The sequence below is a fragment of the Lissotriton vulgaris genome, chromosome 10, assembly GCF_964263255.1.
Source record: "Lissotriton vulgaris chromosome 10, aLisVul1.2, whole genome shotgun sequence".
Classification (NCBI taxonomy): domain Eukaryota; kingdom Metazoa; phylum Chordata; class Amphibia; order Caudata; family Salamandridae; genus Lissotriton; species Lissotriton vulgaris.
The window spans coordinates 399,072,717-399,097,386 of NC_141698.1; the positions used below are offsets into that span (position 1 = coordinate 399,072,717).

General features: G+C 41.4%; 1 long non-coding RNA gene across 1 annotated transcript in view; it reads right to left on the reverse strand.

Annotated features, from left to right (window-relative positions):
* Positions 1-2,417: 2,417 nt before the first annotated feature.
* LOC147685300 (uncharacterized) overlaps positions 2,418-24,670 on the reverse strand; it is a 580,416-nt gene continuing 558,163 nt past the window's right edge. Inside the window, exon 3 of the long non-coding RNA XR_015300434.1 lies at positions 2,418-2,523. This is a non-coding gene — a long non-coding RNA (uncharacterized LOC147685300). The remainder of the gene's footprint in view (positions 2,524-24,670) is intronic.

A 24,670-nucleotide genomic window follows, 5' to 3' on the forward strand; every position in this document is an offset into this window, starting at 1 on the left:
GCAGCCTTAGCTGCAGTTTTAAACTCCCATTTCAACCTGGCACAATAAATCTTTAACCAGGCCTAAACCTTCTTTTTTAATACAAATACATAATACTGCATAAAAGATTAATTAATTGCCCCAACGAGTCACTGCTGCTATAGCTGCCACTAAACCTGTAGCAAAGGTGCTAGAAATACCAAAGCCCAACCTCAAGAACTAAATATGGACTTGCAAACTCAAGGACAAGGTTTATCTAAAACACTTCCTTCTATTTGATTGAGGAAAGAGCAAGAAGAAAATGGGAGGCTTCATTTAAATAGTTTTGAGACTGAGATATTTGTATTCTATAAACAAAGAATAGGTGATGAAAGTACCCACTATTAAATTATAAAAATTCGAGCTATGGAAATATTGGTTGGGACTAACAAATTTAAAGAAGTACAAATGCAGATTGAAGGGTAAATTGAGTATTTATTGAAGTATAGGATCCCATCCACAGGATAGCTGTCATAAGTAGAGAGGTCAAAGCTTAACTGCCTATGTATTCTAAACTAAACAATAAGAACCTGTACAAAGCATTCTAAAGAATGTGACACCCTGGCAACAAGCTGCAATTGCAGGATGCCACACAAATATCACAGAATATTCCTATTATTCAACTTTTTGATTGCTAAATTTCGAAGACATTGATAAGGGTATTAGTTTGCCAATTGCTTTTAATCGCAAGACCTATTAGTTTGCTAATCCTTGGTTAAACTAAACGGTGAAGAATACCCTCATTTCTGTGGAGTGTGAGCTGAAAAATCTATCAAAAATAACTAACAAAAATAGTTTGGAAACCCTTACTTACCATTTGCTTTTGTTTTATATTTTAGCTTCAAATCACACTTCGAGACATTTAAGTGTTATGTTAAATGTTCCTTTATGAGAAAAATGGATAAGACACGCACCAACAGGAGTTGAAGAGTTTGTAGGGTTGTCGCGTGCTGCTGGGGCTTCGCTGTCTGAACCACAGGGCGTTTGGAAATAGAACAAAAAAGCAAATCCTGATAGGGTAGATGTGTATACCCAGAATGCAAGATTATGATCTTGCATTCCGGGTATACAAATCGCGTAGATCTTTGCCCAAGACTGTTTAATAATGTACGTTGCGATTATGTCTTAATTTTCTCAAACAATAGCCCGCATGCCATCCATGTTTTCGTACAACACGAGACTCGTTTTTTAACACACGTTAACGGTCACTATCACTCTTAATTGTTACCCATGATTTGCATTTCTTTTCTAAGGATGTTCTATAACTTTCTTATTTCGTTCTGTACACCGCAAACTAATGAGCACTATTGATGTTATGTAGTCGGTGGACAAACGCTCCCCATTATCAGCCCGTATATTTGTTTTTCTGTTAGAAGAAGGACTTATGGAAGGCCCGAAATGCATAGGGATACACAACAAAGCATTTTGGATATACCTTTTGCATCGAATTTGGAATGAATGAATTCTTAACATTTGAAAACCATTAATGAAATAAAATTAATGATGGACAAAACTCATTGCTTTTATTAACTTTATTATACCCTTTTGGGTATCACCTACGCTGTGCACAGGGGGACAACTCCTATCAGGATTTGCTTTTTTGTTAAATGTTCCTTTATGTCAAGAATGAATTGCATAGCACTGTGTTGCCATTATTATGACCTCTTAGCACAAGGGCAAATTGTCCTCATTTTTATCGAATGCCATGCCCATGAACCTGCCTTTTTGATTTTACAGTCATTGAAGTCATGGCAAAAGGTGAGACGTCATGGCAACAAACGCTTTACCATCCATTGCTTTTCTCAGTCTGCTTCTAGTTGCCACTTTCTATTCTATGCGGGACTAAACATGCTGATCTTTTTTCGATGATCATCTATCCATGTCGCTTATAATTTTCACGGAATCTGCCTTCCATGGTTTAATGCTGGTTCCTTTAGACTTTAATCTCTTGGCATTACGTTCCTGTGTGTTTGCTTACTTCCTACTAAGACAGTAAGTTGGCTTAGTTACTTACTAAATAGTTATTTATGATTGATTCAGCTATCGTTCAATTAAGACAATGTTGTTGAATTGATCACGAAGAAATCTTAATTGTTGTTTTTGCCTTCAGACCATACTGTTCTGCATTAAAACTTGTCCCTCCTCTTCAGGGTTCTCTTCCTCGAAAGTGATTCGCCATAAAATAATAGCAGGTGTAGCTTTGAAAATCTAGTCGGCTTTAAAATCCTAGTTTATTCTGTATTTCAGACTGTATGGCTTTCCTTCCTTTCTACAATGTGTAGGTGTATTGCGGAGTTGTGTTACCTATTTATGGCACTCAAATTAGTGGATGATCATAGAAAAAATAGAAATGAAAATTAGATATTTTTAAATATACCTTCTCAGAATTCACAGATTTGGTGTTTAATCTACCTTGAAAGATTCTGTTAACTCGCTGTCAGCCGAATGGGGTTTCTTTTCCAATTGCTGCTCGCAGTGGTTCAGTTTCTTTACCAGGCCCTAAAACTGGAAGGAAATAAATACAAAATGGGTCAAATTATCTAAAAACAGACTCGAGAGGTCACGTTTGCTTACCTGACCTGCCGAATAAATGAGAAAATATACATACACATATATATATATATATATATGGAATAAATTATTATTGTTGAAATGGTCATAACCATTTACCGTTAGAAAAGCGGTATGGGACACAAATGCATGTTGAAATGATCTTTATCTCTCAGTAAAATACCCTATTTAGGCCCAGATGTACATTGCAGAAATAACTGCAAAAGCAAGTCTCTGCATCCAGGGAAGGCGACATTCATAATAAAATGTATAATAATTTCATCCCGTGCTATTTCGTTTTCTTTTTTTAAGTATAGCAGGTTTTCCAAGGGCCAGAGGCTATTTCCACATAATGCGTTCTCCAGTATTGTTTATTCTGTATTTTTTATGAGTTGCAATGTTATTACAGAGTTTTCAGCAGTCATTAGGTAGAGCCTGTGACATAATTGAATACGGTTTTATTACCCCAGTGAGAAGATATAAATATTTAATTTTGTGTACTTTATGGGCCAAATAAATTATTTTGGATAATGTTCTAAGGCCTCGAACTTTAATCATAGAAAGGGAGAGTTGCACCAACGGCTAGAAACCTTGGCACGGAAAGTCCTGTTGGATATGTATTATTAAAATCAATTTCAAACCATCATGGAGTATTTTCCATCGAACATACACTGTCGCATCTTAAAAGTGACAATTTCAAAGCACAGATTTAGAAACAACTATGAATTAAGTGTCATTGTTAGCTAATTCCATTTCACATAATGTTTCAACGTGTTCCACAGTAAAATGTGACATTTGTTGCCTAAAGCTAAGAACTAAAATGATAATCCGTGCAAAATGGTACTATAAAGCAGAAATCGAATTCAATGTCAAAACATAGATAGCACCGTTTTAACTGCACCAATCAAGGGACATATGCAAGAACATATATGTGGAATAGACAAGAACAGGATATATAGGAACAGAGCGACACACCACATCCTGCATTAATACCCTCAAGCAGTAATATTGCCACCCCATGGTATTATACCTGGATTCTGTGGGAAAATGATGTGTGTAACATGTGATAACAGAGATAGAGATTAACGGCAATTCTCTTAATTTGCAGTTATGGTGGAAATGTATGTTACAACCAATCAATGCACACTTCTACAATTGCCACCATGAGCTAAGTAAAAATGTCACTGTATGTATAACTGCTATCAAACAAAAAATATGTTCTAAACTTCGGATTACTGGTGTCACACACTACCCCCGCTAAGAATTTCGTGTAATATAATGCCACACTCAGAAACCTGCATGTTTACAAACTTAGAAAGTTTCTTGGATGAATGTGTCCATGCGACTCTGAGTGTATCTGAAAATGAGGACATTTCTCCAATGCACCAGTGGACGATCTCTGCTTATCATGTGTTGTAGCAGAAGGGTTGGATGACCAGTAATGCCAGACTTCATGGACAACACAAAAAATTATCATGTCTCTAAAGTCAGGTTCTAGCATGTAGAATCTTCTATAACATTCAATAGATACCACAATGCCTCTTTGAAGAATTGGTAACACTGAACCTGATTCACAAATTTCATTTTGTAGGGTCTTAATAGTATTACATTAGTAATATTCACATACTTCAAAATGTGATTCACACACCTAGGCTGGAGACCTCCACCTCTCCTATCTTTTCTTTGTGGACGTCTCAAATGTGTGATGAAATCTCTGCTCACCTATAAATATGTTTTTGTAGTAAATGTGGGGGGGACAGGGGAGAGTGACGTGGGAATGAGGAATACTTAATACTAAATGTAGGAGATTAGGGAAATTTTAGCAGTAGTTTGGAAGGGACATGCTAACACAATAGATGCATCAACAAAACAGTAAGATAATTGCAATAACAAAATAAACTTGAAAGTTACTATAGTCATATATGGGTGAAAACAAGTGTATATGTACTCCAGCTCAGCCTTTAAGTAAGTCAAGCGCACTACATGTCCAACCACTGGTAGTGAAACATACTCCAATAGAAAATAATGGAGACAGGGAATTAAAATAACTCTCCATATATATACTAATATAACACTTATGAAATTACATCAAGATTCCAGGGTCAATGGAAGTCCTTGTAGGGGCTTTCATTGAATCTGGTTTGATCCTGTCATGAGAACTAGGTCCAACCACTCAAGCATGGAAACGTTTTTATCGGGCCAAGAGTGGGAATGTTGGTGGTAGGAATTTTTTGGATCTCTGTGAAATCTGGAGGTTTGTGTCACAGGAATCAAAGTAAAATAGTGATTCTGGAAAGTTTATGTCGCAGAAATCAAGGAAAAATTGTGATTTTAGGCAGAGTTTGGGGGTTGCTGGGCACTGTGGGTAAAAACATATCATGGGATCCATAGGAGGACAACAACACCTTGTACTCCCCTGGGTGTCTAGTTTTCAAGAATGTCTCAGTTTGGTAGGTTTCAACAAGTGGCGGCTGAGCCCGGGGTCAATTACCAAAGCTACTCCTATTACAGAGGTCTCCAGATTGCTTTTTGGGGAATTTGTGTTGCAGGCTCTAGGCCCACCCACACAAGCATAGTACCATTTTAGTCAGGAGATATTGGAATGTTGGATAATAGGAATTTAGTATATTCTCACAGATTCTGGAACTTTATGTGTTTTTTAGCAAATTTGTGAGATTTGCAAGGACTTCAGGGTAAGAAAACCTCATAAGAATCACACAAGTCACACAATCCTGGCCTCCCCTTGGGGTTTAGCTTTCAGAAATATCTGTTTATGATAGCTTTTAATAGGCAGCAAATAAGCTCGTGTCCAAAATATGCAGCTACCCACATTGTGAATTAAGATTTTGATTTTGTTTGAAGGAAAGTGATGTCTCCAGCCTTTTGGGGCATTGTGTGTCCCAGGTGCTTCTGACAGCCACACAGGCAGGGTACCATTTTTATCAAGAGACATATGGAAATACAGAATATTAGAACATTTACTATTGTCAAGTGAAATTCTTTGCACTTACGGCTTACAATGTAAGCCAGTGTGCAAGAAAGAATACATTTTACAAATATGGCCTCTGAATCACATTAGTATAGGTAACTCCAAATTCAGAAATGTACAAATAACCATTGTTCCTAAACTCAGTATCTTGTGTACATTTCAGAAATACATAGGTTTCCTTTATACCCACTTTTCATTCTTTTTTATTTTGCCATATGAATTGATGCATAGTTGATACACAAATATCAATGCAGGGTGTAGCTCAGTTGTTCATTCAGGATATTGTTTGTTTATGGAGTACATACAAACCCTATTATTCTCCTCAATCAGAAGGGCTTGTTTGATGTAATGGATTATTGCTCTTCTAAATCGACCATCATGACAATAAGTTAGTGTGGGACTTTTGGGCAAAACACAAATCTAGGAGGCCTGAGGAGTTTATCTATTTTGGCGTTTATTTCCTTTAGTAGCACAAAACAAATTATATTGCGAGTTGTCTGTTTTTAGAAGTAACGTAGGATAGTCCTGGGGTTGTCGTTTAGGATCTCTGGGTTCTGCCTTCTCAATGGAAACCTTCTTTTTTGGTCTCGCTCCTATGCAGCGTGCATGCGCTGCATAGGAGAGAGACCTGTAGCCAGCGCCACAGATTTGGGGGCAGAAACACGCACGTGTTGCATTGCTTTCAGTGCAACGTGTGCACATTTTGGCGATTTCCTTGTGGGAGCGCGTGGCACCGCACACACGCTCTTGCAAGGGAATCATGCAGGCCCCCTCTCCTACAGCCGCGCGAGGCGCGTGTTTGTGCTGGTTGTTCATTGCATGCATGCGCTTTAATGGGACGCTTAATAAAGTGGACGAAAAGTGTTTCATTTTTGAGCATGCTTATTAACGTCACTGCACTTGTTTAAATAATGACTAGCTGAACTGCCTTCAGGGTCCAGACGGCCAGACTATGGCTTTCTTTACGTCCTCGAAGAAGCAGCATTGACATCATCTGAGAAGATTGCAGAGACTCTCACTTGACCAACTCCTCAATTTTTAGGTCGAGCGTAGACAGTGCAAGCTGTCTCTTAGCGACATTGGTTTGGTTTTTGGCGTTTGAGCCTTGTTTTTTTTGCAATTAGATTTGCACATCTACCTTAGCTGCGATTGCTGCTGTTTCTTCGTATTACAATACTGCATTTGTATAGCGTTGGAGGACAATACGTGATTTAAAAAAATGTACAAATATTTACAACATATATAACCGTCACTGGCGCTCGAACACTCATCTCAAGTCCACAGCCTGCAGAGAGGTTACAGTGTCAAAGGGCTGACTAATTGGCTGTGTCCTCTCTCTCTCCCCACCCCCTATCCCTCCCACAATACAACTTACCCGCCCCACCACCCCTACAATACACGGACACAGTAACCTAAAGCGAGAGGAAATGACACAACAGTCTATTTCCCTGCCTTTTACGGGGGTGGCAGAGCGGTCCTGATTTTATTGGACCTCTCTGCCGCCTTCGATACAGTGCCTCATGCCTTGCTTATTGCTAGACTGCGAGCCGTCGGCATCTCAGGGCTGGCCCTTGACTGGCTGTCATCGTTTCTGAGCGACAGAACTCAGCAGGTCTGGATGCCCCCCTACTCTTCGGCCCCGAAGAGACTGTCAACTGGAGTTCCGCAGGGTTCTACGTTAAACCCTTTATTGTTTAACGTTTATATGACCCCTTTACTATATCTGGCGGAACAGCTGGGAGCCAAGATAACAGCTTACGCAGACGACACACAGCTGTTATTCACCTGGCCTAAGGGTGTGTCTGATCCATTAGCAGTCCGGCATTGTTTGTCGGAAGTATTCAGGTGGCTTTCACAAGTTCAACTTAAGTGCAATGAAGACAAGTCCGAGGTTTTATTCTTCGGCTCTTTTCCTGACAACTTCAAGGATCAGATTTGGCCCCCGGACCTGCCCTGTCCTAGTGTGACGGGAGGTCCAGCTAAGAACTTGGGGGTCTGGTTTGGTCAGGATCTGAAGTTTGCGGATCACATTAAAAAACTGACCGGCACCTGCTTTGGCACCTTGCGAGCCTTGAGGAAATTTTTCCCTCTTCTGCCCAGGGTAGCCAAGGAGTCTGTTCTACGAGCCCTGATATTATCTCGGCTCGACTATGCTAATGCCTTATTTTGTGGCCTACCTGCATATATGGTTCACCGCCTACAGGTGATACAAAACGCCGCAGTACGTTTGCTTTTCTCTCTCCCTAGGAGGTCGAGCGTACGGAGCCACCTACGAAGTCTGCATTGGCTACCTGTACCACATCGAATTTTGTTTAAAATTCTTGTGTTGTCATTTAGAGCAGTCCATGGCCAGGGACCGACGTATTTGCAGAAACGGTTTTCATTCTATAATCCTAACCGTGCCCTACGATCGGCCAATCAATGCCTACTGGCCACTCCCAAATACAAATATGCCCGTCTGGGAGGCCAATCTATTTCAGGTAAGGCAGCTTCTGCTTGGAATGCTCTCCCCCTGTTCCTAAGAGCCTCGCCGACCATCACTGTTTTTAAGAAAGAACTCAAAACTCATCTGTTTAATGCCCCCCTTTAACAGCTCGTTCTGGCTTTTGATCTAGTACTCCTATTGTCAAATTACTCACCGCGCCAGGATACCCCGTGGTAATAGAGCGCGCTACAAAAGTTTTAATAAACATAAACATAAACATTTTAACAATAGACCACAAGAGAGGATATCATGCCAACTTTTCATTATTGCATACTTAAACTAGCAAATCTGAAAGAAAAAATGGATTTCTCCTTTTAAAGTTGCTGGAAAAATTAAAAGGTGTGGTTTTCCTAAACTGCTGCGCTCATGTTGTGCCAGGATACAGTCTGCTACTGGTGTAAGGAATTGCAGACTATGAACTGATTGATTAAGTCTAGTGTTTTTCCCCTCTGCTGACGAAGTCCGGCTCACAGAGGTGCAATAATTTTAACTTTGGTGCCATCTCAACAGGCAACCTTTTTAGGAAGGGCTTCGATCTTGGCGAAAAAACTTCTCATCGGGGCCTCTTGGCAAAGTTTGAAATGCCTCCTACCTTCCAATACACAACCTATTTAGGTACACACAGCGAACCTCTTCACAAAGAAATGTAATTGCTGGTTCAGTTAATTCGTATTTGCAGATTTACTGCAATCTTGTAAAATAATTCAGAAGTGCTCATCTGAGTTTATATAACTCAAGCTAAAATGGTGTACATTCATTTGAAATATTACACATATGAATCACACGTTTATATTTGTTTTTGACATGTACCCATATCTACATCTGTTTTTTTGGTTTATTTTAAGTTACCAACATTTTATTTCCTCGATTATTTAAAATGATAAATATGCACACCAGTTTAATGATTGTAGGTTGTGCACTATGTAACCATATGCCATAGAAATGTACTCTCATCTGAAAGCATTAACAAATGAATACTAGCATGGTGCTCATCTGCAACTATATTAGACATTCTCAACATTGTTTGTACTCCCTTTGTTCCCAGTGAGGAAAACTGGTGGCCTGACTTTCACAATTAAGAGCTTTTTAGGTTGGTGTTAACCCAGACCTTTTTAGTTTGAAAACATATATTCATGTAAACATCCTTATTTAAAGGGGCTTTCAGTCAGCTTTCTTCATCCATTGGTCTATTGGTGTATCATTCACATTTTGTTACAGCCTGCTACCACTGACAGCCTGGGGCAGAGGCTCATCCCACTTCAGCCACTGGATAACCTTACTTGGTGTGACTTCATTTTGCCCTTTCAAAAAGAGCACATCCCCACACAATCTTGTTCCCTTCTGTGACTATGTTTTTGTTTTTAGTTCATTACTTTGATGTCGCCTTTGTGTTTAGAGTCTGTGACAGCAGAACTCTTTATACCAGATGTCAGCACAGGCCACATTCCATGCTACAGCAGTTCCTGTCTTCTGTCAATGCTCTTGTAAATTCCTTTTGGAAAAGTCATTTGTTTATCTGACTTTCACATATAATTAAGGCACTCCAAAAGGAATTTGAGCAATTGTAACAATTTTGTTTTCCTACTTTCTTCCTTTCCTTTTTCCTTGTTTTTAATTCTTTCTGTGAACTTGGAAAAGCAATACCTTGCACAAAAAACAAGTCCCTATAAAACCTTTTCCTCTTCTACAGACTGGCAAAGCATGCACTTGCTTTTCTCCTGATAAAATAATATTTTTTTCCAGTGTGTGAATCCCACAATAATCTGTATTAGTTTGCTAACCCAGTCTTGTGATTAATTAATAAAATGGGCAAGCTGTTGGTGAGCGCTGCAGGCATAAGGTGCCATGTCGCATAATTCCACTACACAAATCCACAAATCCAATCCTCACCACACAGTTTCAGAATTGACAATTCCAATGCAAGCACATAATTCCACTACACTCCACATACATACACACCATAACACATGGGTAAAAGACATTGTCATTCACAATGCCAATGGCTATAACTCAAACTAATGCGAGACCTATTGAATTGCAAATGCTTGTTTCTTCTTCCTCTAGACGCAGATTTCAGTGGTTGGTTGCTCCCAGTTGTTACAGAAAAACGATAGGGTGAGTAAGGTATGTAAGGGTTTGGAGGATATCATTTGGGAGGGGTAGAAACCATCACCACACCCGTGGGCATGGGGGATTAATCTATATTCTAGTGAGCGTTATGAATCTTCATCCACCACCCATTTTTTCCTGGGGGTCCTAATATGGTTTTCTTAGTTTTCTTGGTTCGCGAGGATGGAGAAGTGCACATAAAGCTCAAGTAAATACGTGCTTCATTCTACAACCATCTTTTTAGGCCTAGACTACAACTATACCCCTCTTTTCAGAGCCCTTCGAGCGCTTTAACATTTGCTCTCTAGAGGCTTTCTCTTTTGACCTGATTGCCATTTCAAAGGGAAAACCACTAATCCAAGTTCCGGTTGGAAACCAACATAAGGGAAAAAAAAACAACAACAACAGACAAAAAAATGTGGTTCCAAAAGAATTATGGGACAATCACGTTGTCTTCAACTACCCCCACTCCCATAATTGATAAGATGTCTTTATCGGACCTTTTGAATCCCACCCGTCTCAATCCTTTCTCCTTTTCCTTTCCAAACCGGTTTCCCCCTCCCCAGTCTCTCCCTCCCCGTACCAACAGGTACCCAGGAGGCAGCAACTCTCGTTTAGTTGCGGCTGGGAGTCAGTCTTCCCAAGGCAGCCACCACTGTTCACTCCAGGCTTCTGGCAGGTCGTTGTCCTCAGGGTTTGGTATCCTTCTCCGTCTCCTTCTTCGATACCTTCGACGTCCTCCACCACTCTGGTTCAGATCCTCTCCCTCTCAACGCTGTCCAACTCCACACTGACCTTCAATGCGTCTTTCGGGTGCCTCCCTCGTTTCTCATCAGCGATTCCCTTTGTCTGCCACAGACTTCCCCCTTCCTTCTGTGATTGGTCCTCAGTGTCAGGAGCCACTATCCCTTATGTCGTCAGCGGCTTCTTGCGGTCAGCATTAACCCTTTATTTGTCCTATTTTTCATAGGAGAGGAGTTGCTGGAGTTGTCCGTCCTGTCCGTTGTGCTTGAGTGAAAAGGGTAGGTGAAGATGGGTCCTTGCTATAGTCCTCTGATTCCTTAGGGGTAACAGGGTGGTTTCGGGAGGGGGAGCGGGTTATCACCTGTCTCACAGTTAGAAATGAGAATGTTGTCACAACGGGCTGTTTTACCATATTCATTATCATCATTTTTTTTATTTCAACAGTTGGTTTCTTTGGAAAGTCCTTGCCGTATCTACACAAAAGACCACTTGCTGAATTCAAAATATTTTCTACTTTTCAGAAATGTGTAGTAACCCATGAGTTTCATACCTGTTTCCATCACAAACTGCAAGTAGGCTGACATCTCAAAAATGTGGCAAAGCCACTAACTCTTAGAAAAATGCTAAAACAGTGGTAAACATTTATTTTATACAACTTTAGTTTTTCCTGAAAAATGGAAAGTTTGTAATAGGGGCACAGGAAACCTTTCAATGATGTGATTTTTTTAAAGTGTTTTCTTGCACAATTATGTTTCTATGTTTCCCAGATAAACCAAAATGAAACTATATTTTGGTGAATTTCTCTGCTCCTTCCAGGGAAATCTACAAAACCTGGGTGCCTTTAGAATCCCCAGGATTCTGAAAAAAGGTCACAAATTTGACATGAATACATTTTTGGAAAAAAGAAAACACAATGAAGGTTTAAACATGTGCAACCACTAACATAAAAAAAAGACCAAGCACTGGGGGAAAGCCCTAACAGTCAAGAGGTGCTCTTGCAACGTGGCATACAAGGAGTCATGCTTGCACTTGCTTATATTCTTCAGTTAAAGCATCAATTAGATGTTGTGTAGAGCTGGCAATGTGCTACAAATCTTCTCATTACTGCCAATCAAGATAACGTGTACCCAGATGTGGTCACACTACTTTACAACTTCTTTTCCTGCTTGCAGAATGAAGTATGTCTGACTTAATGTTTCAAATCCACATCCGTCGAGAAGGCGTTTAGTGTTTGCAGATAGGTTTCAATCAACTGCATACACTCCGCTGTAAGCAAATTCTTACAAGCTATGATTAGGGAATTGGAGATGTTTAAAGTACATAAAAACGGCATATTCAGCCGTATTTTACAGCAACAACCTGGTTATTAATTTATTGGGCGGAATTGTAAAGTCTAAACAGCAATCTTGTAAAGAATCCCATCACCTTTTATTCCACAGCTAGATAATAACACCACGCATATCTCTTGCTGTGTCAGTTTTGACTGATTTCTATCACTTTTACGTTTGTTTTCAATTAGCATATTTTCTGTATTTATTAACTATACATTCTAGATTCTATTTTAAAGCTCAGTAATGTGATTGTTTAATCGAAACTCCAATCAAGCATTCACTCTCTATTAGCTAGTATTTCACAACTGCTCAATGTAAATTCTGGGAAGTGGTGATTTAAAAGGTTTATGCATAATGTGAGCCTCTGTGTCTTTAAAGAAATCTAGATTCTCCAGTCATGGTAATAGGAGAATCGCAATTTGTCACCTAAATATAATATAGCTGATTTTGTTTCCAAGGTATAGTATTACTTGCAATCACAATGTACTAAGATTCATCTAAACCTCTATGCACCACATTGCACAGTGCATAATATTTGCCAGGGCCCAAACCTTTGTTCAGAAGCTATTGGCACTGCAGAAGTTCTTGGTGCAGAATACCAAGGTTGGGTAGTCCTGATTTCACTTCATGCCTCTTTAATTCAACACCTGAAACTCCCTGCCTATCTGCTCACTCTTACACAGTCTTTTTCAACCTTCCTTTCTCTGTTTATCATTGTTTAGCCATCATTTTTCCTCTGCCTTTCCCTTTTTATGTGTTTTCCTCTCTTGCCCTGGGTCGAAGTCTGAAGAGGAAAAATAAGCAGACGTTTCCAAATATAAGTGCCAGTTGGCACCATGTGCAATCTCTGGCTCAATTTGATATTGCTGCGCACTTTGATTAAAGCATATTACAATCCAATTAAAATACATCTACATGTTTTACCCTCGAGCGTTTACTGCATCACAGACTTTTTCTGATAGGTAATAAGGGTCGGCATTCAGTCTCATGTATATGCCCCTGTTTACGCACAGGTTGGAATTATGAGTTGGAAGGTATTTAACATATCTGATAATTATCGGTTGCATTAAGTACCTCAATCTTCATCAAACCTACTGAAATTTAACAGGAGAAAAGCATATAGGATTTACCTTATTTTGCGTATTTTGGCATTTTAAACACTAAAATCCACATTTTATTACACACAAATGCGCAATACGTGCTATTTATCATACCAAATGAATGACGTACCCAGCGGTATCATTATTATTTATGTGCAACACATGGCTTCTAAACTGGTTATCAGGCCCCAAGTATTATTGTTTTTCTGATTACCTGCATTGTTACAAACAGCTCAAACAATTCACTCTTGCATATTCAGTGGCAGTCAGCTGGTGTGTGAGCACCAACACATGCCATTCCCACTGAGCGGCTCCACAGACAAAGCAGTTGGATGTTGGAAATCAATCAATGACTCAATCAAGGAATTGTGAAGCGCCCTACTCACCTGTGAGGGTCTCAAGGCACTAAGGGGGGAACAGCTCCGGTCAGTCGAAGAGCCAGGTTTTGAGGATCTTCCTGAAAATGTGCAGAGTGGAGGCTCATCTAATGTCGATCAGGAGCTCGTTCCTGGTTTTAACGTGAAGTAGGAGAAGGCTCTTCCACCTGTTCTTGCTCGGCGGATGCATGGGGCCTCGGCGAGGGTGAGGTCAGCAGATCGGAGGTTTCTCTTGGGTACGCGGAAGGAGATTCTTTTGTCGAGATATTGGGGTCCTGTGTGGTGGATGCATTTGTAGGCATGGGTGAGTATCTTGAAAGTCAGTCTCTCCTCGATGGGGAACCAGTGAAGGTCTCGCAGGTGGTGGGTGATGTGTTTTTGTGAAGGGATGCCAAGGTCGAGTCTGGCTGCTGTGTTCCGTGTGGCCGGGAGTTAGTGGAGCAGAGATTTGTTGATCCTGGTATAGAGGAAGTTTTCATTGTCCAGTCTGCTTGCAATGAGTGCGTGGGTGACGGTCTTTCCAGATTAGGGGGGATCCATTTGAAGGTCTTGCAAAGGAGGCAGAGGGTGTTGAGGCAGGTGAAGGTGACAGCCTTGATCTGTCGGGTCATGGAGAGGGAGGAGTCGAGTATGATGCTGAGGTTCTGGGCGTGCTCTGTGGGGGTGGGGGGCTGCCAAGGGCAGTGTGCCACCAGGTGTTGTCCCATGCAGAGGAGGGGGGTCTGAGGATGAGGGCTTCTGTCTTCTCCGAGTTGAGCTTTAGGCAGCTGCTGCTCATCCATGATGCAACGTGGGTGGCGCGGGTGAATGGGGATACTCAAATACAGATGATTTACAGACAGTAGAGAATTCTTTCCTTCGCTATCTCCTCTCAGTCCCCAAAAGCACCTCGACATATGGGTGTCATTTAGAACTAGGCATAGACCACATCTCGGACATTCTAAAGATCCAACCGATAATGATGTGGAGACGTATTTGGACCAACGAGCAATGCCTATTAACCCGTGCCCTTATTGAGGATTGCATGATACTAGGTAACTCCCATAAAATAAGATGGCTGTAATACGTAAAATCTTTTTTTTAATGACCTGGGAGTCCCAAGCTTTTTTACCCACCCGGGCACGATATCCAAACTTTCAAAAAAAGAGCTGAAAAAGATGTGCTTGTTACATTTGGGAGATCTTCGATTGGTTCAAGAAGCGGGAAAAAGTTCAGTTCAACATCTTTTGTCCGTCCAAACCACTTTCTCACTACAGCCTTACTTAAAATATAATTTGAACCAATGTGAAAAATTTCTACTCACTAGATTTAGACTGGATAACTTCCATCGGCTTATTTCATTTCCAAAACAAAATGAATGGACAAGGTCCCTCCCAACTTGCCCCTGTGACTCTATTTCCAGTCAATCCACAGTACATACAGTATTGTTCTGTAAGTTTTTTGTAATACAACGTACTCGTTGGATAATACCAATAGTAAAAATAATGGGGCTTCGAACATGCCGTCCAGCTTTCCTAGCTTTGCAATACTTGGAAAATGAACTGTATGCTAAGTCTATTGCTTTCTTTTTAAAATGAAATGTTGCGTTAACCACCGTCCAAATCTTAACTCTGACTGATTGACATGTTTTAAATAATTTTGTGCCTAAATTAATACTTTTATTTTAATTGAATTTTAACAAGATATGTTCTGTTTTACTGTGCTTTTATGGTCTTCTTCGAAAACCGAATAAAGATAATTTTGAATTGAATTGACTCCTAGCAAATTTTAGAGTGAGTGCCCCTGCTTCCCTTTGTCTGAGGGAGACACAATGGAATCAGTTTCACTAGTGACTGACATTGCAACAGCAGTACTAGAGGTGCAATACGTTAAAACACAATCAATGCCTGCACAACAGTTTCTGTTATGCTCACCACACCTCTGCTACTAAGAAAGTAATCTTAGGAAGCAATCAACTTCAATGACTCACCTTGATTAAGACAAATACACAAATGGTAGGCCAATAGTGTTTCTCCATATGCTGAGCATCTTAAAAGCCCATGGTGCAGCTGATTGTGCTAGTCTATGTGACCTTTTACCATGCTCCAATGGTGTGAAGATTCATATTTCAAAAAGAAAACTCCTTACTGGCATTTGCTTTTATCATTCCTTAATTATGGGGTCAACAATTCAAGCATTGGAAAAGGATTTATCTAAATAGCAGGATTAGCTGAAGTTGCCCCACCTGTAATGGAACAACTTGGGGATTGGCATAGCTAGGGTACCCTGGGTCTCAAGCACATTGGGTCTCGTTACCCTGGTTGTGTAGTACACAAGAGCTCTATTTGGGTTGAAGTGGGCCCTTCACATGTGTGGGCTCTGGGACCACTGAACCAGCTGCACTGATGATATCTACGCCCCTGTACTCTGCCTACACATTTTGTAGGGCTCCATTCTTTCACTCTGAAGGCAAGTAAGGCACCAGCTTCATAGGAGATCTCGCATGGGTCTGGGAGCCAAAGTCACAGGCAAAAATAGTACTTTTAAAAATATGATGACTTCTTAAGACTAAAAAAACACATGTTTGCCCATGTGTTTTATTGAGTGACATTTGTTAAAATTAATTAATAGTTTCTAGAGATACATTTATAAAGGTGTCAGAAAGAACACTTAGATATCTATGCTATGAGCCAGCCAGTTGAAAGTTAAATTTTTGATCCGCGATGCATGAATAATCAACATTTTCATATATTTTATATTATTCACACAAAAGGTAACCTGGTGGTTTTTTAACTCCATCCATTGGGTATATTCCATAACGTCATTTTCCCCATATTAGGTGGTTTTAATACACACTTTTTTGATATTATTTAGCACTCTGCCCCTCACTCACGTATCCCATTGGAGTAAAAAACACCTCATGCTCCTCTCCTGAGGGAGAGTTGAAGCCCACACTGTGCACCTTGCGGGCACTGTGTGCAAGAGGGAACCCAATGATGAAGCATGTCACCCTATGGGTGAGTAAGGGTTCTCATCTTTAAAAAGCAAATACCTTTTATCTCAGGTTTTTTAATACGCACTCTTGTTCACTTTTTAACTTAAGAAACCATCAGGTTACCTTTTGTGTGAATTATATAATTGGACTGGTACCGCGGATGGTGATAATTCCTCCGTTAGAGACCCTGTTGTGATTTAACATATATTTTATATACATCCATATATTTTCAATTACACTATATTGTGTGTCTAGGAATTTGTTAGCTAACTCTGGTTTTATTTGACCATTGGTTGTTACAAATGTTACAGTAAAGAAAGTGTAGGTCAGTAATACAACGTTTTTCGCCAGGATTACACACTGGGAGCTGTTGCAGAATCCAGGATTTCAGCCCCATCTTTGTAGTCATGCAACAATTCAACCACAAGTGTTACATTCACCTTTCTCTAGGCAAGGACAATACTATGTGCACAAAAACTATAGAGAGATAAATAGCAGTTATGCACATCTGAATACTGTGTAAGATATTGAGCCTGTATTGAATTTCTTGTAACAAGAATAGGGCACCCCAATATTCCCCAAGGAACTGGGTATCTTCAATAACAATTAAACCATGTTCCTTGAGGATTCATTCACGTAATCAATTCAATATAAAAAGTTATATATTATCACTTTTCATATTTATAGTTTGAACTAATCACAATAGTCATACAAAAATCCCTTAAAGCCATGACAATACATTCATATTTTTTCCATGTACGGCAACAAAAACACTATTACATCAGTTGTGAAACTAACAGTAGCGTTACAACACCCTTTTGTTAGACACTTAGTGTGGATTGTACATCTCTTGAGCCATACATTATAAATAATAAAACATTTGGCATTAAATATTTTGTCCATGAAATCACTCAATATATAACTAAGAGGATGCTATTGCATCGACGTTTCGGTCTCTGAACGGCCACAAAGGTCCACTAGACCATCTTCAGGATGGTATGTTGCACCATGAGTCTAATAAAAGTAAAGAAGAGCTTAAACATAACCTAAGAAAACAACCCTGAGTTCAAAAAGTATAATCTGCTCACAACCAACTACACCAGTGAATCTAATCCACCAAAACGTGAGCCATTATAAAGCATGCACCCAATATTGTGCAATCTAGAACTAATTCCAAAATTAAAAAGTATTAATAGTGTCAGTGTCAGGAAAGAACCAAAAATTGGGAGAATGGTCCTCTGCACCAAAGGGACAGGACACAATAATGACACCAAGTCAAAGAAAATTCCCTTTTAAGCTATTCAGTAGCATACACAAATACTCAGATTTCGATCACACCTCACTCATATATCAACCATTAAAAATGCCAAAGAGTAGTATATAGATGTTTTATTTACTGAGGGAATGCATAAAAAATATATATTTTCATATCCAGCAAAATATCTAAATCTAATATACAAACGAAAAAACAGTATGATACACGATATTTTAAAAAAAGTGATTTTTTTTAGGTTATAGGTCAACTTGCGGCGCAGTACCGCACTCGGACTGTTTGTCAAGCCATGTGGCGATTAATTCCTGCTGAATATAGTAAGTACGGGCGCCTTGTTGATTGTAATCAGTCTTTTGCTATTTTGACATGTTTTACATATATTTCTGTGAGCTGTTTTTGAGTTGTTGTGGTTTATTTTTTACAGGATAGAATCGTACGAGACTTTTGTTCTAGTGAGTACGCTACTTTATTGATATACCCTGTTGAATAGATACCCAGCACTACCTAAGGACACTATTTTGACATTAATGTGTGTCTTTGCCCATACATTTACAGATGGTGTCAATCAAATCTGATTTGTTCATGAGGTAATTTATACTTGAGTTTTAGAGCAGTATATATCCGTATTAATATATTTTCCTAGTAGGTTGTAGCTGAGTATTAGTATTGATATTTAGTGGCACTTTCATGTCACTGACACTATTAATACTTTTTAATTTTGGAATTAGTTCTAGATTGCACAATACTGGCTCACATTTTGGTGGATTAGATTCACTGGTGTATTTGGCTGTGAGCAGACGATTCTTTTTGAACTCAGGGTTGTTTTCTTAGGTTATGTTTAAGTTCTTCTTCATTTTTATTAGATTCATGGTTCAACATACCCCCCTAAAGATGGTCTAGTGGACCTTTGTGACCGTTCAGAGACCGAAACTTCAATGCAATAACATCCTCTTTGTTATATATTGAGTGATTTCATGAACAAAATAATTACTGCAAATGTTTATTTATTTATAATGTATGGCGCAAGTGATGTACAATCCATTCTAAGGGGTCGATTTGGATGGCGGACGGACAAAGTCCATCCGCCACCCCTGAGGTGGAGGGACCGTCCACAGGGGCAGCGGTGTTTCCTCCATTGGAATTAGGATGTGACCGCCACCCTGGCGGTCACATTCTCTATATGTAACATTATGGTGGGAGCTGCCTTAAGCAGCACCCACCATAAAGCTAAAAATGCATGTTTTCCTTTGACATGCACAACGTGGCGGGCACCGCATGGTGCCTGCCACCTTGTGAATGCCAAAGCAGGGGGTACCATAGGTACCCCCCATGTGCACCCCCACCCCCCAACACCCTGGGGGCCCACAAGGGGCCCCCAGAAGCAAAGGCCCACATGCTTTTCCAGGGCGGTAAAGCCGCAGCAGAAAAGCATGTTTCCGCACCCAGCCTAATGTGGCTGGCAGTGTCTTGCAGACACCGCCACCATATTGCGGTCCACACCCCACGGATCTGCGGCAGATGGACCTGCTGTCCCCCGCTGATCCCACCACCATCATAATCTGGCGGTGGGTGTTTTCTATGCCGGGGTGGTGAATCGGCATCCTCCGGGCCAGCAGTGACTTCCACCGGCCCGGAGGATGCTCAAGGAACATTGTTTAATTCTATTGAATTTCTCGCTCAAATTTATGATACACTGATGTTGATAGATGTGGGTTTCTGGCAGTTCCCCACAAGACACTTGATGTCTCTGGTTTACAAATAGATTGGGGGTTTGGCAGTGCTCCAAGAGTCCTGGTGAGGGGCAAAGGACCAGAGAGGGAATATCCCACAGATTGACTGTCTTCCCAGTGTGCTTATGCTAAAGTTACACTAGGCAGGTCGAGATATAGGTGCATTAAGAGAGCTTACATGCTGTTTTTGTGAGTGTTGAAAGTGCAAATGGAGTGCACTGTTATAGCTAAGCTATGTAGATATCTCAATATTAAGACAGTAATGTATGCTGTCATCAGTATAGAGGTATGTTAGAAATGGGGGTCTCTAGTTGGCAAAGGTAGGTACCTTTGTCAAAGTAGGGACCATTCTTCCTAGTCAGGGTTAGGGGATACACTAATAAAATAATCCCTGCTCACCCCCTTGGTAGATTGGAATGAGCAGACAGGCTTATCTCAGAGGCAGTGTGTAAAGCATATGTGAACACATACAGTAATACTATGAAAACACTACGAATGGACACCACACCAGTTTAGGAAAATAAGTAATCTTTATCTAAACCAAACCACACCAAAACGACAATAACCCACAAAACAGTAATAAAAATTTGACTCAAATGGTAGAAATAGTTCACTTCAGAGCAAATTGCAGATATGACACTTTTTACACAAAGTGCCTTGGATGCATTGCGCACACAAACAAAAAGGGTTGCAAAGATGGTGATGAGTCGGTTCTGTACACTCAGGGAAGGTGATGCATGGGTTCCTTGCTCCGGGGAGGTAATGCGTCAGTTCCTTACTGCTGCGCAGGGGAGGTGATGCGTTGGTTACTTATCGGAGAGGAGGTGATGCATCGGTTTCGTACTGCGTGTGGAGGTGATGCATCAGTTCCTTACTGCATCCCCCAATGATGCAACAGACCCGGCAACTGGTTGCGATGTGATAATCCAGGACGATTATTATTATTATTATTATTATTGCATTTATTGAGCGCACAGCTACCCGGAGGTTTCCCGGCGCTTGCCTTGGGAACCCGTCCTGGCTTTTCCCTGTGAGATAGCCCCTACAGGGCATCCCCAAGGAGAAAGCCAGGCATCCCGCCGCAGGGGGCCGTTGTGGAGATTAAGCAAGCTTAATGCCCAGAGTTGCAGAGTGAGAACCCATGATTAGAGCAGGCACCGAAGCGAGAATTATCGAGTCCATGGACATTTGAGCTCAAGACCCTGCCGCGTCGGGAATTGAACCCTGGTCCCGGGTCTGACCTCAGCTTCCGGGTCTGCCTGCTCTACACCGTGAGCCACACTTCTCCACGATGCATGGGTTCTTGCAGCCGTACAGCAGGGCCTGCATCGGAATCAGTGGCATGATCTCGGACTTCAGAGACCGGTGCACTCGATGTGGCATGCATTGATTTTTCGAGTCCCGGGCAGGCGCTACATTGGTTTCTTCGGCGATGCATCAGAAACAGGTACGGTTGAGTTGCGCTCTTTGTCGTTGCATTGCTTTTCCAGCTCCCAACAGCCAGAACAACTTCCAGAGGCCCAGAACAGCTACAGGCACCTCTTGGCAGGTCAGAACTAGTAAGTTCAGGGGAGCTGGGGGTGAAGTCTGTCTGTCCCTGAGACTTCAGAACAAGAGACAAGCTCTTCTTCAAGCCCTTGGAGATCTTCCGCAAGCAGAGGACACAGCAAACAGCAAACTCATTTTCCCTTTTCTTGGCAGAAATTAGCCGCAGCAGGCCAACCATAGACAGCAAACAGCACAGTGGTAGTATTCCTCCTCGGTTTCTCCAGCACTTCTCCTTGGCAAATTTGCCTCTTGATTCCCGGAATTCATCTAAAAGTCTGGAGTCTGGGCCTCTCTTTTATACAGTAAATCTTTTTATTCTCTGTAACAGAGAAGCTCTTTGTCCAACCAACACCTGTTATGTCCTGCCCGCTGCCGCTTCCTGGCAGGAGGTGGGGACAGCATTGTCCTTTGCACACTGGGCCCATTCAGGTGTGAAATAAATCTCCTCCCCCTACTCTGAAAGCAGCCCTCGTCTATTCAGTCCAGCCCTGACTCACCCTGGAAATGCAGGACACAATCCCCCAAGTGGCTGTCTGAACAGAGTCAATATCCCCAGTCCCTGTCACTCCAAAGCCAGACAGTCAATACACAACCTAGCAGAGGCACACTGGATGGTTAGGCAAGAAAATACCTACTTCTAAAAATGATATTTTCAAACCTAGAATGTAAAATCACCCTCACTAAAAGATGCATCTTAACATTCTGAGTTCAGGCATATCAAACTTTATTTTCCTATCTTGTTCCCACGGGCTATTATGCTTATAAAATTTTATAAGCCAACTCCCCATTTTATCCTATGGGGACAGACAGCCTTACAATAGTGAAAAACAAAATTGGCAGTATTTCACTATCAGGACATACCACACACTTCAGGGCGTGTCCTACCTTTCACATACACTGTACCCTGCCCTCCGGAGTACCTTGGGCCTGCCTTAGTGGTGACTAACATGTAAGAAAAGGGAAGGTTAGGTCCTGGCAAGTGGGTGAACTTGCCAGGTCAACAGGGTAGTACTAGACTATACACAGGCACTGCAACGGCTGGCCTGAGATTTTGATGCAAGCCTGCTTTGTGTAGGTGGCACAACCAGTGCTGTAAGCCTACTAGCAGCATTTGGTTTACATGCCCTGGGCACACACAGTAAACTGTACTAGGGACTTTAATTTAAACCAAATAGACCAATCATCGAACACCGATCAATAACAACAATTCACAAAGAGAGCACTTGCACTTTGGCACTGAACAGCAGTGGCAAAGCCCAAAGAATCTAGACCAGCAAAACAAAGTCCAACACACAACAAAATAACAGGAGGTAAAGACAAAAATAGAGGGGAAACATACGCCAATGATGACAGGTCTAACAAGAAGATACATTACAAAAGCCCCGTGAATGTGGCAGTAAATCGATATCAGTGCCTTATGCCAGTCCTTTTAGGGGTGAATCATGAGAGCTCTATAAATGGTATTACTTAAATATTAGTATGTGGTGCAGGTCAACACCAAAAGGGTACTTGAGAACTGTGCAGATATCTCAGTTCCCTGATACCAGTGCACAGAGTGCTGCATCATAAGAGCTTGCTGGATGTCTTTACATGAAAGCCAGTGCATATCAAGTGAGATCTGGGGTTATACTGAGCAGGATGCGTTGCAAACTGTGGAAAATACTTTTTTGAGAAGGATACTCTGCTTACTGCAGAGGATTCCTTCATTTGTAGTGCATGAAGAACTAGAAATGGCCTTCCTCTTAGATGTGTTGGCATTTCGCCCCCTATCGGTATGGATGAATATATGGAACAAGAAGGAAAATGGACTAAGCAAGGAAATGTTAAGGGACTGTCTTTCCCTTGATCATGTGAATCATATCTGCTGGTTTAAGTATGTTAGAGAATATCTCATCAGCCTGGGAAGGGCAGATTTATTCAAGAATTCAGAAGAAATATGTAGTACGAACATGACCTGGGTGAAAGAGAACTTTTTTAAGAACTGTATGTGGGCCAGAGAAGAGGCGGAGCTGAGGAAGACCAGTGTACGTAGGTATCTCTTGTTGAAAACGGGGACATCAAGCAAACCTTATCTTGTATGGTTTAAAAGCACCCATGACCGTTATTTATTGACTAGATTTTGATTGGATCTTTTTCATTTTCTCCTGGCCCATCCTCGTGTAGTTTATAGAGGGCAGTGTCTCCCACTCTGTGGCTGCGACTGAAAGTCTCCACAGGATATGATGCACTTTTCATTGTTTTGTAGCTTTTATGGTGTTCTTAGAATGTCTTTTATTACTTCCTTTCTTTAACAAAATAGTTTGTCAGGTTATACCTGCTTTCCTTTTTTTACAACTGCTTTCTAGCCATTCAGGTTTGCATGTTCTTGGCTTTTTAAGGGCTGCCATTAGGCTTAGGTCCAGCTGTGATTAATCTTCAGGGTCAAAAACCTGATTCAGTGATAAAAGGGATTTGGTTTTAACATGGTTCATGTCCACATTTTGTACTCTTAGAGGATGGGATGAACGTAACTATTACATCTGATTTAGCTTCCCACAATCGAGTCTGTATTTTATAGTGCCCCAACAAGGTCTTTTTTGTTCCCAATAGAGTGTGTGCTTCGCCGAGGGAGACCGCCACTTTGCCTTCTTGCCTACTGTTGTGAGGGACAGACTACAGGCCCCATGAGCCCTGCGTCAGTAACACCTGAGGCACATTAGCCTCTCCTGCTGACTGCATTTAACAGCTCACGGCACCCACTTCGCGGGACGCATGCAGGCGTGTGCCTGGCGAAGCCCGGACCGAGGGCGGGCCCGTTTCAGGCCGTTGGAGACCAGAGGAGGCCGGGCAGGGCCCCTCCTCTAACACCTGATTTCATAAGGTTGGTCTGGTCAATCTGTCTGTATTTATCGCCAGCACTAACATTTTGTGGCAATTTACTGTGATATATCTTGCTTGCCATGCCTGGATGTGAGGGGAAAGTGAGGAAAGCCGATACGGGTGGGTATGTAGCCAGGACACTGGATTAATTTCTAACTTGGGCTACCTCAGTGTTGACGCATGAGATAGCTATCACTGAGCGCCGCCTCTCCCAGGACCCGTTTTTTTCAAAACGCTCTTCACTGGTGAGTTTGATGAATGTACGTACACCGGAACATCATGTGCCCACAGACCCTGATCCCGGGACTTTGAGACAGACTGACAGCCAAATGCCTCATGAAATAGGGAGTATATCTTCGGCTAGAGAGTCTCGCTATTCCGTACTATCCATACATACCTCACCATCAAACACGGCCAGTGGCACAGATACTTGCGTTGGGTCTCCTCCAAAAGACCAGCCTAAGCCACCTGAATATACCTCAGGTGCGGCTTCGAAAAGGAAGCATGGAGGGACCTCGCAGAAGGGAAAAAAAACAAAGATGCCAAAACTTAATAAGACTGGTGATTTGGCGAATATAGCAAC